This window comes from Giraffa tippelskirchi, chromosome 11 (assembly GCF_054371585.1).
Source record: "Giraffa tippelskirchi isolate mGirTip1 chromosome 11, T2T-mGirTip1v1.2.pri, whole genome shotgun sequence".
NCBI lineage: Eukaryota > Metazoa > Chordata > Mammalia > Artiodactyla > Giraffidae > Giraffa > Giraffa tippelskirchi.
The window spans coordinates 126055700-126072805 of record NC_137285.1 but is presented as its reverse complement, the minus strand read 5'-3'; the positions used below and the strand labels follow the sequence as shown (position 1 = coordinate 126072805).

The window sequence follows — 17106 nt, the reverse complement described above, 5'->3', positions numbered from 1 at the left end:
CCCCTGGGCCTGGCCAAGAGAGACACCTGCCCCCCCCCCCCCCCCAGCTTGGACTTCAGCCTCTGCTCACCCTTTTCCTTGTTCTCCCAGCCAGACTCTAAGGTGAGCTCTGAAGAGGGATGGAGCAGAGCTCTGGGTCCAGGCCTCACGGAAGACTCCAACTCTTCATACCATTTGCCTCATGTGGGCTTTAAATGTTTTCATGCTACCTGGCTTCCCTTTCTGTCTTTCCCATATCAATACCTGGCTTAAAAATGTCCCAGGACACCCCTCTGATAACCAGTGAAAGAAGAATCAGGGGCTTCATGGCTGGGGCCTCAGCAAAAACCTGTTAGGTTCAGGACCAGAAGGAGGACTCTAATGGAGTTCTTGGCCCTTAGAAAAAAAGTCTGGGGAGTTTCCCGGCGGTCCAGAGTTATGATTTAGTGTTTTCACTATGGAGGTCCGGCCTTGATCCCTGGTTGAGGAACTGAGATCACAGTGCAGCCAAAAAAAAGAGAAAAAAAGGAAAAAGTACTCTCCTGCTCCTGTCTGGCTCCACCTGCCTCTTCCCATCCATTCTCCTGTGCCTTCTCTACGAGCACGAGCTACCCTGAAATTGTCTGCATTCTTCCACAGAGCAGTGCTCTCCCCCACCTCCAGGGTTTAGTCCAGGCTGGCCTTTACAAAGACAGAGCACTGTCCACTCCCCAAGATTCCCTCCTAAGCTAGCTAACCCCTATTTCTGGCCTGAGTCTGCTTGTCACTCCCTGAGGGAAACTTCTAATCCCCCCAGAATAGGCCAGGGATCCCTAGAGGGGTTCTTTCAGACTCCACGCTTTTGCACATGCTATTTCCTCTGCCAGAAGATCTTCCCTCCATCCTCTGAAGCCTGCTGCCTGTCCAGTCCTCGCTAAGTAGCAACATCTCTATTTCCCTTTTACAGTTGAGGCACCAGAGGCTCAGAGGGATCAAGTAGCCTGTTCAAAGCCACATAGCTTTACCCTAGAATGTGACAGTGATGAGTGGAAGGAATCCTGTGCCAGCTATATGGTCTTGGTGACATCTTTCTGCCTTTCTGGCCTCATCAGTGAAATGGGGTACCTACTGTACAAGCTTGGTGGTGAGGCTTACAGAAAACCTGTACTCCGTAGCCTCCATCCTTTCCCTCCCCAGGCCAATTAATGGCTTTTACATGGCCCCTGCTGGACGTTCAACACTCAATCATTCATACATCAAAACCCTCTAAGACTAGCTCTGTGCCTTGCCCTGTACGGGGAACCTGGCACCCAGAGATAAATCAGACACAGCTCCAACTCCAAGGCTCTGGGGAAGGGATGGGGTGGGAGAACAGGACAGAAACTCAATACTACTGAGATGTCTGTGTGTTGTTCCCACCTAACCTCTGCTTTTAGCTTCTTAGTTTTAAAACTGACAACGATGCCCCCTTTCCACCCCCCCACGCCCCCCGCAGATGGGCTCTGGGAAGGAGGAAATGTTAAAGAAAGACCCGCTCTTTATTTTCAAAAACTTATTTTTCATTGCTTCCAGAAACCTGAATATTTCACGGTATCCAAGTTCATCTCACGCTGAGCCTTAGAAGCCAGAGAGGGAGAAGGATACTGTGAGGCTGTGTCCCACCAGTCTCGAGGGCTTCACTATTCCTGAGGACTCCACTCGCTCCAGGATAACTACCCTAGTTTACATCCTGTTCCTTTTCCCATCCCGACCCCTGTTCCTACCCCTTGACTGTCCCACCCTCGGTCCCAGATAAACCAGCCCTCCCCACTGCTACTTCCATCCGGGTCCCCAGGTTACCCTCTCCCCCAGCTCAGCTCTTTAAAATCCCACCATGCCCTCCCTTGTCCGGTCTACCGCCGCACCTCTCCACTTCGGCCCCGCCCTCTCCGAGGTAGAGTCCGCGTTTCGCTGAGTTCCGCTCTTTTCCCACTCTCGGATTGGCTCCAGCCACCCGACGGCGCGGGACCTGAGTTGGGTGGGGGTAGGGGCGGAATCTGGAGCTCGCCCCGCCCATTGCTTGTAGCCCTGGTGGGCGGGGCCTCATACTGACCCCGCCCCCACCGGGAGGGGTCGTGCTGGCCGGCGCTCAGGCACTGAGCCGCGCTACCTCGGCTCTGTTCGGCTCCGGCTCGGACTGCAGCTCCAGTGGGGGTGGGTGGCGGGGATGACAGCGGCGGTGGCAGCGGCTGCGACGCGGGACTGAGCGAGCTGCGAGCGAGCGGAGGGAAGAGGAGGAAGTATAGCCGCGGCCCGGAGCTTTGGAGTCGGCTGCCGCACCGTGGACCGCCCCATATTGCAGAGCCAGCCGAGTCCGGACCTAGAAAGACTTCCCCGCCGGCTCCGGCCGCCGCGGCTCCGCGCTCCTCGCCGGCGCCCTGCCCTGCCCCGCCTGCCCCAGCCCCGGATTCCGGCGGGACGCTCCCTGCTCCGCGGTCCGGGGCGTGTGGCCCGGACGCTCCGAGCCCCCGACCTAGATACGGTGCACCGGGACGGGACTCTCCTGGCCCACCATACGGTTCCAGGGTTACGGGCTCGCTCGCAGCCTTTCTGTAGTGTGTGTCGGAGCCCCCAGCCCTCCGGCCAGGGCTAAGGCGGGGTGCACGCTAGCCCCCTGATTGAGTGCAAAGGAGTCCGGACGCCTCCAGACTCTGGTTCCCCGAAACCCGGACCTTCCGCCGCCTCTGATACGGTACTTCGGACTTGGGATCCGTGCGAAAGTCCAGGAAGCCCCGGCCTGGTCCAGAACCCCGTGAGGGGTCTCAGGCGGGCTGGACAGTCTGACTGAGCCAGACTAGGCTGGTGCTGCGAGCCGAAGCTGCCACCTTCCTGCCGCCCAGACGAGGGGCTGAACGCTTGCCCCGCAGGAAACACAAGAGAGAACCGAGAGCTGCAGGTGAGAGAGCCCCGGATGCCGAGCAAAGGCGGCCTCCGACCCCATCCTGGCAGCTCCGGGGCCACCTGCGGATGTGCACGGAGCATTAGCCGTAGCTGGGACTGGTTAGGAGCGGGGCGCGGGAAAGGGAGGAGAAAAAGGGAGAAAACGGGCACTTATTGAGCGCCCATTGTGTGCGGGTCCGCGCCCCACCCTTGCGCAAAGGATCCTTCAAATGGCTCACTCCCACTGCATGTGATGAAAGGTGTTGTGTGCTGTTAAGAGCGCTTACAGATGGGGAAACTGAGGTTCATCAGGGTTGACTGACCCTGCTCTTTTTACTCTGGTGCTGAGACTGGGGAGGAGTGTTAGGCTGGAGAGGGAGAGGAGCAGAGAATGGAGAGGAAAAGAAAGGAAGTGCATAGCTGCCAGGCAGGAGGTGGGGGGGAGGGGTCAAGGTGGGGCCACCGGGGCAACGGAGAGCTGATCCTGAGGCTGGGAGGTGGTCTCTCCTGGCCTCTTTCCTTCCCACCCCGTTGTCATGTCACCTCCCAGGAAAGGTGACCCAGAGTTGAGAGCAGAAGTGGAAAGCTTACCAGTCCCACAGCTTCCCGCCCTGACAGCTGCCCCGTCCCCTGTGTGCCAGGATCCAGCTTCTCTAAGAGGCTAGGAGGTCCTGAGACGCTGCTTATCTGCTAGGAGAACACACCATAGAGGTCCCCAAGTCAAAGAGGCCCTCAGCACTCACCCGGTGCACATGCTTAACATTGGTAAGGGGGACACTGAGGCCTGGGGACAGGGGGTACCAATCGTTGAGGTCCTAAAGAAAGTGAAGTTGAGCCAGAAGTACACTTGAGAAAAACCTTCCCAAACATCCTTTAAGGTATCCACTCTGCTTCCCTGGTTAGCGTCATCTGGATAGGTGGCTGGGGTTTTCCCACCCCTGATGTAAGGTCTCAGTGACCACATGTGAGGCTGTTCTGAGAATCCTTGAGGTTGGTGTTGGGGCCTAAGACAGACCAGCAGCCCCACAGCCTCTGGCCCATACCTTAAGTCTGACCTTAGCCTCTCCTGGGCAGGGGAACCTGCAAGACACCTCTCGTCTGGGAGGGCAGGGGTTTGTACAGGTTCCCAGGGTTGGGGCTGCCGGGGCGAGGAGCACAGTCCCAGGGGCCGGATTCCCAGGCAGGGGTCCTGTTGCCTCCTGGGGTTGTACACGGAGAGGGATGTTGTGAAAGAGTGCTTGGCGTGGACTCCGTGGGCTCTTGTTCTTGGTGGGGAAGGAACGTGGCCTCAGTAGGAGCCCTGGTGGCCTTGGCTGGGACTAGTTAACCCGTGCTGTGCTCAGCTTCCTGGAGTCAAGGGGAAACCACCTTGGAAAGCCCCTGGGAGGTAGGGGAGGGTGGAGCGGTCAGCTGAAGACTGGAAGCTCTCAGTCTCTGGGGGTGAGTGTTTGGGGGACCTGGAAGAGAAAGTGACTGAGGGGCTTGAGATTCCTAGCCCCCACCTTCCCTGGGAGTTCAAATGCTCATAATAATCCAGAATCTAAACAGAGCTCCTCTTTGGTGAGATAATCTCACACCTGTGATCTCATTTCATGGTGGGGTAGAAAGGATCTGGAACACAGAGTGAGGCAGAAGAGGCTGGGGTGCCCCCCAGGGGCTTCTTGAATGCATCCATGGCTCCACACCTCACCTGTAAAATGGAGTCAAGGCAGGTGATATGTTACCTGCTCAGAATAGGTCCATCACGCCCAGCCCACTGTCAAGTGCTAAAGAGTGGTGTTCGCCAAGACAGGGCTTGTTGCTAATGGCTACCTTGTGTGGGAAACTGAGGCTCAGAGAGGTGAAGCCATCTGCGCAGAGCCTTTGAGTTTGCTTCAGGAACTGAGTGCTGACTGTGTACCAGGTGCCCTGGAGGGTGTCCAGATGGAGAAGGCATTGTGGCGACTAGCACTCAATGGGGCGGGCTGAGCGCACGGGCAGACACCAGTGAGTCACACCAGGCGGCAGGAATCTGCTCTGATTCCTCCCACTGGCCATGTGGTGTTGGGCAAGTCACTTCACTCCTCTGAGCCCCAGCTGCTTCTCTGTGAGTTAGAACTCCTCTTTTACAAGGTTGTTGTGAGGTTTAAATGAGATATAAATATATAGCACATAGCCAGATAGCTATTTCCTTCCCCGTAAGAAAAGGAAGCTTGAATTTTTGACCAGGAAAGCCAGAGAAATTCTCAGACTTGCCTTGAGTAGGAATGGAGGCTACTGTTGCAGGTTCACAGACCTGGATTTGCTTAGCTGTAAGGGTCAGGCATCTCTGGGCCACCGCCCTCATCCTATAACCCTTTAGAATCTGCTTGAGGGCCCTGGCAAGGGGGCTCCAGATTCTGACCCCTCACCCCAGGGCCGCTGGCTCGCTTCAGGGTTGGGGGGAGTGGGTGTTCATTCCCTCTGGCCCATTGTCTGGCCTCCCTAGCCACAAAGGTGTAGTAAATAATTTATGACTCCCCTTCCTGAGAGGCGGCTCAGAGAAATTGATTGCTCTGTGTTCAGCTGGGTTTCTGAACCCCACCAGAGTAGGCAGGTGGTTCCTGTCAGTGCTAGATCAAGTCTTAGATATGGCGGAAAGGGGCGACAGGAAGAAAGTGACCTGTTATCAACCCCAGCTCTCTTAAAGGGGGCAAGATGGGCCTGCAGGAAACAATGGAAACCAAGCTAGACGAACAAGGATCAAGCTGTTGGGCCCCTGATTCCAATGGGTTGGGAGGGGTGGCAGGGAGAGGCTCTTGGGGACCAGAGTAACCCGGAAGGCTTTATCAAGGAGAAAGTTGTCTGGACAGGGGCTAGAGGCAACTTGCCGTAGAGAATAGGGGTCCTGACATCAGTTCAAGGTTGAATTCTGGCTGTGCCACTTACTGTGTGACTGTGAGCAAGACACCTGCCCGGCCAGGCCTCTGCTCCCTCCTCTGTAAAATGAGGTTAGCTACAGGTAACTGTGAGGTCATATACATAAAGATGGCCTGATAGGTACTTAATGAAAGAGTGCCTCACTGTGAACGTGACCACAGGTGGTCTAATGGCGGGAAAGATAAGCTGGTGTAATAAGCAGGGAGGTGGGGAGAACTTAGAGTGGTGATGAACCTGTGGGGTCAGAGAGGGGTGTGAATAAGAGGGGTGGGTGGCCAGATGGCAGAGGGCCTTGAATGCCAGACAGAATTCACACTGCAGAAAGCATCACAGGGTCCCATTGAGAACCTTCTGTGACTCCTTCTTACCAGTGAGATGGAGACCAGACCTCTTCGTGCATTCAAGGTCTTGCCCACCAAAGCCACTGCATAGACCGCTGGTCACTGCTCACCACTGTTTCCTAAACACATCATGTGTGGCCCCTTTGTTTATGGGGTTCCTCCCATCATCCATGGGCTTCCCTGATAGCTCAAATGGTAAAGAATCTGCCTGCAATGCAGGAGACCCAGGTTTGATCCCTGAGTCGGAAAGATCCCCTGGAGAAGGGAATGGCAACCCACTCCAGTATTCTTGCCCAGAGAAGTCCATGGCCAGACCATAGGGTCGCAGAGAGTCAGACACTGAGTGACTAACACTTCACTTTTCTTTCCCATCGTCCATACCATCCTCTGCTCTGCCCACTTCCCCATCAGTCAAGGCCCAATTCAGAACATGAATCCCACCTACCCCCCCACCTCCCACCGAGAAACACTCCTGGATTACCCAAGCCTCTGGTCACACTGCCTCTAAATCCTTCACACTTCATAGTAATAGTATAAACAGTTCCTACCATTGCATCCCACTTTATGGTTGGTAATATGCATCCACATACTCATTTACTACTACTGTGATGATGATATGAGCAATTGCTAATGCTCTTGAGTACTTGTTCTGAGCTAGACACGGTGCTGTTTTACAGACCCTCTCATTCGCAACTCTGGGAGGAAGCTACTGTTATGCCCCAGAAACTAGGGCTCAGAAAGGCTCCTTGTCTTGCCCAAGGTCACACAGCTAGATGGTGGGAGAAGTCAGGAGTGCACTGTTATCTGCAATTGAACAGACAGCACAGCAGCTCTTAGATGTCCTGCCTCTTCAACTCCACCCAAGTACCTCGAGAGCAAATTGCACATGTAAAAAGCCTGGAAAGGGTCCTTCTTCCCAGGGTTAGGAAAGGGCAGTGCTAGGCTGAGCAGGGGGCCCTGGACCCTGCACTGGCTGGCTGTATGACTTGGGGTGAATCAGACCCATCTGTGGTCCTGTTTCCCCGAGTCTATGGGGAGGGGAGGGGGTATCCAAGCTTCCAGAGCTCCAGCCTTCTGCAGTGTCCTTTGTGACCCTGGAAGGTAGGGGAGGAGACCACAGCGTCAGAGCCAGAGGATGTGGTGCGATGGGCGGCTGTGATTTTTGGCCCGGCTGCTGTCTGGACCAGCAGGCTCTGTAGTTAGCTGCTGCCTACTCCCCCCGAAGGAGGGAGGGGGCCTGGGCTGCTGGAGCATGGTCATTAACTGGGCAGAGACGACCCTGTGATTGGGAGCCGGCTGGGCCAGGCCAGGTTGGCAGGGCTGGAGGAAGGCAGGCAGGCCTGGTCACAGTGGGGTCACTGGCAGGGCAGCTTGCTGAGCAGCTGCCTCTCCTCCCTTTGCAGCCTCCAGGGCGGGACCCACGGGGCACCACGGGGCACCAGAACTTTGTCGGCCAAGGCTTGCCTTTCTTCCTGTGGTGGTCGTGGGAGTGGAGCAATGAGGAAGCGAGCCAGGCCTGAAGATGTCTCCTTCTAGAAGCTTCCAGGACTCCTCCTCTACAGATCCACAGCCCTTACTTGCCTGCTGTGGTCTGTGGATTGGGTTTATGTAGGTCTGCTTCCCTTGCCAGCCAGTCAGAAGCAGATTCTCTGCCACCCAATTCTCCCCCTGCCCCCAGAGTGCCTGGCACACAGTGGGTGCCTGTACCCACTCCCAGGAGAGACAGTGCAAGCTGCTCTTTAGACAAGTCATTCAATCTTTGCAGCTCTGTTTCCTTCTCTCTAAAGTGGCACCGGCAATCACAGTGTTACAGGGGTTAAATGCGACGATGGGAGGCAGGTGCCAGGCCTGACACACAGACTCCGTCAGCATGAGTCCCCTTGCCCGTCCCCTCAGTTGCTTCGTGATCAAGTGACTCAGTAAGAAGCTGATGGAAGAGCCTGGCCACTAAGGCTGGGAGGGAGGGTGTGCCAAGCAGCAGGGAGGGCTGCACCCAGGAGGATGCTTTGCCACCTGGGGAGGACTCTGGCAGATCGGATTTGGAGAACTGCCATTCCCACCACCCTCCCAGTGGGTAGGCCAAGTTCTAGGCAGAGGTCAGGCCCAAGAGGGATGTCCAGGGACCTGGTCCTTCCCAGGCCTTCACAGCAGGAATGACCCAGTTGGGAGGAGCTGTCTGGAGTCCAGGTAGCAGACGCTGAGCAGAATGAATCCTTCCTTTAAGGGAAGGAGTGTTCATTTGGTCTTCCTCTCCCCCTGCACACACACATGATTACATATTACAAAACATAACACAACTGGAGATTTTGGTCCATGGGGGGAACAGACATTCAACAAGTAAACAGAGATACAAAACCTCCAAATTGTGAAGACTGAGTTCCCAAGGCAGGGGCTGGTCCCATGGACATCTGTGGATGGTGGTAGAGGGTAATGCTCAGATCACAGCCCAAGTGCACACTTTCTAGCTATGTGACTTGGGCAAGTGATTTAACCTCTTTGGGTCTCAGTTTCTCCATCTGTAAAATAGGAACAATTATAGTTGTGGTGAGGATTAAATGCATTATTCATATAAAACACTCAGAAAAATGCCTGGTACATAATAAGCACCCAGTGCTTATGTGCTGGTGTTGCCTGTACCTTGAGCACCTACCAGAGTCTGAAAGAACAGGTGCTCAGAATGGACATATGGAATGAGTCCCAGGCACAGGGCAGCTGCTCTGGATAATGAATGAATATGCAGTCTTTTCAGGAGCGGAGCACACAGAAGCAGTGACAACACAGAATGTGGGAGAGAAGGCCAGGGGCTGGGTTTGTTCAGTGCAGGGCAGAGACGGAGTCTAGAAAGGCTTCCTGGAGGTGGTGCTCTTGGAACTGCATTGAAAAGTATCACTTAACACACATGCACGCACATGCACCCTGGTATCGCTGTGTGGGCAGCAGTAGGCACAAGCTCAGAGAGGAGTGGTTCCTGTCCAGGAGGAGTCCCTGCCTGGGCAGACCCTGGGTCTGCTGGACTCCACAGGCCTCCCTCTTCCCCCTGCCCCACGCTGTCTCGCCATCTGTGACATCCTGCTGGAGGGTACCAAGGAGGCAGGTGGGAGGAAGTGTGGGCCGAGGTCTGAGAGCCTCAGCTCTTCCCAGGCCTGGGACCAAATCTCCAACAGAAAAGAATAAACAGGCCTTGCTTGGAGTTCTTTTATCTTCTTGCTTCCCAAAGCACGCCCACTGGCAGAGGTGGTCTTCCAGCGTTAATCCTACAGCTGTTTAGCTTTTGAATGAGTGAACTCTATGTAAAAGAAAAAAAAGCCATGAAGAATTTGCCTCACCCTCCCACCCAGGAGGCTCAAAGAGAAACTTTCCTTCCACTGACAAAAGAGCCAGGACCCCCCAAGTATCTTTAAAAAAGTTCACCCCAGAGACACCCTTAAGTCAGGGTCCCCTCATGCTGCCTGCACTCACAGCTGGTGGTGGGCCCTGAGGACACGACCTTGGCCCTTATGTTTTGCCTGGTTTTTGCCTCTCTTGTAAAATAAGGTCAGAGTAACAAAGCCTTTATTTCCTTTAAAAGGTGTGGGGTGGGAGAGATTATAGTGAGCATCTGGGCCCATGGCTCTCAAATTTACTGCACACGTTAGAATCACTGCAGAAACTTTCAAAGGTCCTGCCTGGTCCCCGCTCCACAATCTGGGGCAAGACCTACACATCAATAGTTTTTAAAGCCCACCAGGAGATGTCAAAGACAGCCAAGATTGAGAACCACCTGGCCACCCTCTGCAGCACGCCTTCTACAGCATCCTCAGATGATACCTGTACATCCCCGAGACAAGGAGCTCATTACTTCCAGGGTATTGCCCTCCCTGGAGAAACAGGGACTAGAAAGACTTTGCAATCTGATAAACCTAGATTCCAACACCCCTTTGATCCCTGCTTGAGTATCTTCTCTGAGCCTCAGTGTCCTCATCTGAAAACAGAAATAACATCTCTCTCTGAAAGGGCCATAGAGACCAAATGAGGCCATGTGCAGAAAGCTCCAATGCAGCACTGGGCATGCCAGCAGTGTGCAGTAGAAGGTCACAGACAGTGGCAGAGCCTGCTGGACTCAGACCCTGGACTCCCACTGCATTGCCCTTTCTACTGCCCCAGCCACCTGAAGCTGGGTCTCTGAGATGGAGGCTGGCGTGGGGAGGGATCAGCACCCAGTCTTGGGGCCCTTCCCACCCCCCTTCTCTCTAAGAGATAAGGCAGCAAGCATTTTGTCTTGCTTGGTTTTGTTTTAATGGCCCAAGAGTCAAGCTCTCCTTAACAATGAAGCCTTGTCTGAATCTGCTTGTTTTTCCAACCCGGACACCCAGTTGCACCGCCTGCTTGGGGCCCCCGTCCCACCTGGGACAGCTAAAGAATGCCAGAGGTTTTTTTTTTTTCGTCTCGGGGAGGGTACTGGGGAGACATTGGAGGCCTCTGTGTGGCCCTCACCAATAACTGACCCCATTTAAGTCAGCTGCCTCTGTTGAAAGCCAATCCAAGAAAATTATTTCAGGGTAGTTACCAGGATAGGTTTCGGAAGCAGGGAAAGTCACATTTGAGCCCTGGCTTTGTCACTTACTGGAAATACAACCCTGGGAGAGTCATTTCAGCTTTGCTTTTTGAGCACCGGTATTCTCTTCTGTAAAATGCGCAAATAGGATGTGCAACCTCCTTGGGGAGGTTCTGAGAAGTGAATGAAGTGCTTGGTGTATAGTACACAGTGCCTACCATGTCATGAGTCCTCATACTGGCCATGGCTGTCCTCACTGAACTCCGCCTCCTGCCCTCATGGCCCAGTCCTGCTCCCTACTTCCAACCTGCTCTGAGTGCTGGCCCAGGCTGAGAGAGCGGAGGTCTGCACACTTAGTAACGTGCTCCCTTGCAAACCCCTATTATGTAATCATTTGTTCCGTGCACATTTAGAGGGGACTCTGAGGGGGAAAGAAAAACTGCAAAAAGGGATCACTGGTGACAGTACCTGGTCTCCTCTGCTCTGGCCCAGCAAGGGAGGGTGTATGAGCCCAGAGTGAGCTGCTCAGACCATGGGGTATGGCAAACCAGCAAAGGGAGCACAGCTGCAGGGGGCCGGTTCCTGCCCAGGGCTACGGTGCCCCAGAAGGAAGCGGTCAGCTATAAGGACAGAGGCTCTGGCCTGTAGGAGAGGGACCCAGGTAACCCAGGAGCACCAGTGGTGGAATAAAGCTTCCACTCCCTTCCTTCCTCCAGTCTCCCATTGGGGTTTCCCACTGGGTGAACCTCCCAGAAACCAACAGCACGTAACTCAACACCTCAGCCTCCAGGGGCCCTGACACAAAGTGGGCTGGGCCCAGAGAGGCAAACAACAAATGCCAGGCTTTCAGGCAAAACCTAGAAGGTGCACTGGACTCACCCTCCAAGGGATGCAGTTGAAGGCTCATCTTTGATACTTGAGTTTATCCCTTACAAAGGGGATCTCAGCCCCCACCCCGGAGCATCCCATCTTCCACAGTCCTCTCCAAGAGGAGTGCTGGGGGCACCCATCTCTCTATTTCTGCCTCACCAGTGGTGCCTGAGCACCCCTTTAAGACTGGTGCTCAGGTCCCTGGCCGCCATCCCCACCACTTGGCCCAGCTCTGCTGCCACTGGTCCTCAGAGGACCTGGCTATGAGTTTCCAGCCTGTGTCTCTGTCCCTTTTGGTCAGGAAGCATGGAATAGTGGTTAGAACACAGGCTCTAAAACAGGGCTTTCTCCTGAAATCCTGACTCTGCTGTAATATGGCCCGGGGACTAACCACTGTGTCCTTTAATCTCCCTGTGCCTGGGTTTCCTCGTCTTTGAACTGGGAATAGCAGAGCGTACCTCAGAGGGTTGTTGTGAGGACTGATGAGTGAGTGAATGGAAAGTGCTTGGGACGGTGCCTGGTGAGCAGGAAGTGCGCAGTAAATGACGGTCTTTACCATTATCACAAATAAGACAGTGGGAGCCCAGAACTCACGATGCGGCCGGACCTTTAATGAGAGGATGGGGACCGTCACCGCCCTCAGTCTAGACTCTGCCCCAGTGACGAGGTCAGTGACCGTTCCCCACAGCCTGACCCCATTGTGGACACTTACCTGTCAGCTACCTACCCCCTCTCCATGTCCTTCCCTGCAAATCACGTCCTGTGAGAAGTGGCCTCTCATTCTGTTGAGGCTCAGTGTCCGAGAGCAGTCGCCGGTCCCCCACAGATACCGAGGGATGACCGTAATCAAATAACTGATTTAATGTGATAAATGCTCTAAGAGGATGTCCAGGGTGTTTTGAAAATGAAAATGGATATTTGTTTTTTTCTGCTTGAGAATAAATGGCTTATTTGTCAGAAAAAAAAAAAAAAGCAGTGGGATGAGATGTCCCCAAGTTTTACCACCAAGTCTGCATGAAGAGCTGGGAGGAAGAAGACTTGAGTGTCGCCGCCCTGGAGAAGCCCCAAGGCTGGGGTGGCAGGGAACGGTTAGGGTGTGGGTCAAGTCTCTTCCTCATGGGGCAGGTCAGGCAGCTCTGAGCAGGATACAAGCAAAAACACAAGAGCTCAGATGAGAATGAGAGAAACCAGGGGGCTTCATGGAGAAGGGGCATTTGAAATGAATCTTAAAGATAGGCTAGGAACTCTACTGGTCTGAATTGGGTGGGAAGGGTGTTCTAGGAAGAGGAAGCATAAGGCATGGAGGCATGGCCCTAGGGGCTGCAGCAAGCAGAGCACGAGGCAGACGCTCCAGGGTGGAATGATGCTCTGGCGACACACATGGCTTCTGGAATCAGACAGACTTGGGTTTGAATCCCGGCTCAGTTTCTTATTGAATTATTTCTTATTCTTTGACTGTGGGCAAGTGGCCTGGCTGCTCTGGCCCTGTTTCCCCAGCAGTGGAACAGGGCTAAGTCCTCCCAGGGCCCAGCAGTGACTCGGAGCTGAGCACAGCTGGAGGAGCCAGGCCTCCCCTTCACTTGTTGTTACAGAGGAGGCAGGGACCTCGGGGCTCACCCTGGCCCATGCCTTTTCCCCCTAGATCAGGCTGCAGCTAGCTTCCAGAGTGATCTTACCAGGGACAGCCTTATCTCAGGAGTTGGGCAAAGGCTGTGGGGAGGCTGGCATCAGATGAGCTCAGGTGCATAGTCAGACAGATGTATCGGGCCGTACTGCGTGGAAAGTGTCTGGAGGCCCTTGGGGCGTGGCGTCATGGGGACAGCAGGGCAGTCCTAGAATGTGGAGCCCTCTCCTTAATAGCTGGCCACCACTGAGCACTCCCTCTTGTCCGGGATGGAAATCTCCGACAGCATCTGAGACTGAGGAGGAGCAGCGAGATGCCAGGGGTGGGTGTGGTCGTGTCTTGATCTCAACCAGCTGCCGAGTCAGTCCTGGCTTTGCAGCCCAGCTCTGCCTCTTCCAAGCTTTGAAGACATTGGGTAAGTTACTTACACTTTCTGAGCCTCAGTTGCCCACCTAGAAAATAAGGGTTAACAGAAGAAAAGGCTAGCCACACTTACCTTCCAGGTCTGTTCGGAAGCTAAAATGAATTCATGTATGAGATGGGTGCATGCCTGTTAAGTCACTTCAGTCCTGTCCAACTCTTTGTGACCCCCTGGACTGTAGCCTGCCAGGCTCCTCTGTCCATGGGCTTATCCAGGCAAAAACACTGGAGTGAGTTGCCATGCCCTCCTCTAGGGGATCTTCCTGACCCAGGGATCGAATCCACGTCTCTCATGTCTCCTGTATTGGTGAGCGGGTTCTTTACCACTATCGCCACTTGGGAAGCCCTGATGGATGAGATAGCATCTTGTATTTTTAAAAAAATACTTATTTATTTGGCTGCTCGGGATCTTCTTTGCATCATGCGGATCTTTCATTGCGACACATGGACTCTCTCTAGATGTGGCACTTGGGCTTAGTTGCTCCAAGTCGTGTGGATCTTAGTTTCCTGACTGGGCATCCAACCTGCATCCCCTGCATTGCAAGGCAGACTTTAACCACTGGGCCACCAGAGAAGTCCAAGCATCTTGTATTTTAGAAGAGACTCCACAACCACTTTCATCCTGTTTCCTTTCTACCTGCACTGTCCGTTTCTAATGCTGCCCCAGGAAGTTCTTTCTTGTGTCTAACTTAATTCCACTATGCTGCAATTGGAACCTCCTTCCTCTTGTTGAGGACTCTGCAGAAGCAGGCTAAGCCCATTCTGTACAGAAATGTGCCCGTCAGTATCTGCAGTGAGTGAGGCAGGGAACAGCAGAGCAACTGGGTGTTGGTTTTCAACCTCTGTCTTGGGAGCCCAGTTGTCAACGGCCAGTGCCTTCTGACCAGAATGATGTGGGGGTGGGTGCCTCATCTTGGCTGTTTTCACTGTTCTTCCTCTCTGGGTTTTATCCATGCTCCAAAACGGGGACCCAGGGGTAGTGGAGAGCACTGTGGGCTAGGTCTCGAAGGCCTGGGTCCCAGCACCCACTTGACTCCTGACTTGCTGTGTGGCCTGAAGCCAGTTAGCAGCCTCTCTGGGCCATAGTAGGTCTGTGAGGATGTCTGTGCCCGGGGGCCCAGATGTCTCCAGTAAAGATGAGTACAGTTCAGCTGAAGCCCCCTTTTCTCTTTCTCATTTACCTGGGCTCCCATCATCCTGGGAGGTCAGCAAGTTAGGGTCCTGCTGATGGCATGGTGGTAGGAGCTGAGCTCACCTCTCAGGCCAGGACTTCCGAGAGCAGGAGGGGCACAGGAGGGGCACGTTTACGGTTAGACAGGGAGTGGGGGTGGGGGGATTCCTGGTGGGTGGGGCAGCACCTGCCTCCTCAAACAGGGATTTTGAGAGCCTGGATTTCCTCCTACTCACCCAGTTAAACTCATCCCACAAAGGTCATATTTGTCAAGTCCCTCCTCGGAGCAGATCCTTTCCCACATGAAGTCTGTCTGCTTTAATCCCTCTTTTGTGGGTGGGGAAACTCAAGGCTCAGAGAGATGAGGTGACTGGCTTGTCAGTGGGGACAAGGAGCACCGGGGCTCTTGGTTCTGCCCAGCCCCTACCCCTACTCACACCAGGCCAGGGCATCTAGGTCCTCAGCAGAGGAGGGCCACAGGGGTTGTTGTGAGTGAGGCCATTTTCAGTCTGGGAGGGGGCTGCATGGGCTGTGGGAGGTTGGCCGGGGCTCCTGGGACTGCCCTTTCCCTGGGAAGAAGTTGGTCAAGGAGGTAGAGGGATCAGGAACCCAGGAGTTCTGGGTTGCAGCTAATTCTCAGTGCTCCTGTGAACTTCAGTGTTTGTTTTCCTGGAGGATCAAGACTGATTTCTCTTTGGCTTTGGGCACAGGATAGTTTACCTTTTATAAAGCAGTTTGCTATTTATGATGTCACCGAACCTTCTTGACCATCTATGAGAGGCAGCATGGGACTTGCTTGGGAGGGCCAGAGAGGGAGAGCTCTGGAGTCAGGCAAACCTGGGTTTTAATTCTGGCTCCCACCAACTCTTTGCCCTCAGGCATGTGAGTAACCAGCTGAGCCTCAGTTTGCTCATCTGTGAAAGGGACAATCGTTCCCCACCACAAATAGCCCCAGCTATCTTGCTGGCTGTGTGCGTTAGATAAGGTCTGTAACTACTGGTCCAGTGCCTGGTGCAGTGTAGTACTTTAGGTGATTTTTTTTATCCACCCCACTTTTTGGATGGGAAAGTGAAGGCTCAAAGAAGGAAAGTCACTTGCCTGAGGTCACATGGCGATTTAGCTTGGTCCTCCAGAATTCCTGCCTGTGGCTTTTTTCTCCAACACCTCTTTCACTATCCTCAAGTGACCCAACACTTCATTAATCTATCCAGGTCTTCAATGTGTGACACTATCCAATGAGGCCTTGTATCCCTTCCCCCCCAGTGCCTAACAGCACTTACCTGGCACACAATAGGCACTTTCAAAATATTTGTTGGGACTTCCCTGGCAGTCCAATGGTTAAAACTCTGTGCTTCCACTGCTGGGGGGATGGGTTCCATCCCCAGGGAGCTAAGATCCCCATGCAGCCAAAGAAAAAAAAGAAAAAAAAAGTTTGTTCTGTGCATGAATATGTTGATGAGTTGGTATAAAAATGTAAAGTGTTAGTTGCTCAGTTGCAATCCCATGGACTGTAGCCCGCCAAGCTCCTCTGTCCATGAAATTTTCCAGGCAAAGATACTGGAGTGGGTTGCCATTCCCTTCTCCAGGGGATCCTCCCAACCCAGGGATCAAACCCAGGTCTTCTGCATTGCAGGCAGATTCTTTATGATCCGAGCCTATTTTTTCAGGAAGCTAACGCTTGTGTCCCTGAGGCTTCCTCCTGTTCCCTTTAAAAACAACCGTCTAATAGTTTGGGTTGGAAACCTTTTTGAAAAGGAGTGATGGCTTCCTTTCCCTGCACGAGGCCCACATGGTTAACTTCCTGGGATGGTGAACACTGTGAACACTGACTGCTTTGCTCGGAGAGCCGAGACCAGCTGAGACCCCACAGGTTTCCTGCACCCCGTGACCCAGGACTGTTCACTTGTTCAACAACAGTTTCTGCCTTTGTAGGTTCCTGACTCTTCTCTCCCTGACCCTTCATTTGCTGCCCACAGACCTGCCTCCAATGGTCCAGCACCTCTTTTTCCTCCCCTCTTGCCCCCTCATGTGTATTTCCTAATTTGCTGCTTAAACCAGTTGGGGACTGAGAAATGGGACAATTGAGCTTATTAGAATTGCTTCATTGATTCATTCATTCATAGCTATTCAACTAGCAATTTTTGTCCCTGGGTCTTGCATCCATCATCTATCCATCCTGATTGAGGACCTCTGCAGTGGCTTGTGATCAATCATGACATGACCACACCCTCCCAGGAGCACACGCAGGTGTATCATTATGCACACAGCACATGCCGGTACAGGACTTGACAGTTTATAATCCACCTCATCCTGCAGCACCACACTGCATTTTCAGAGCAGCCCTGAGAATAGCATTATCTCTGTTTTGCAG

The 17106-nt window shown here is 53.7% G+C and overlaps 1 protein-coding gene across 3 annotated transcripts in view; it reads left to right on the top strand.

Annotated features, from left to right (window-relative positions):
* Positions 1 to 2053: 2053 nt before the first annotated feature.
* The window catches only part of GDPD5 (glycerophosphodiester phosphodiesterase domain containing 5), an 87835-nt gene continuing 72782 nt past the window's right edge, over positions 2054 to 17106 (top strand). For all 3 annotated transcript variants that reach the window (XM_081539686.1, XM_081539685.1, XM_081539687.1), the window contains exon 1: positions 2054 to 2893. The gene's annotated coding sequence lies outside the window, so the exon portion shown is untranslated. The remainder of the gene's footprint in view (positions 2894 to 17106) is intronic.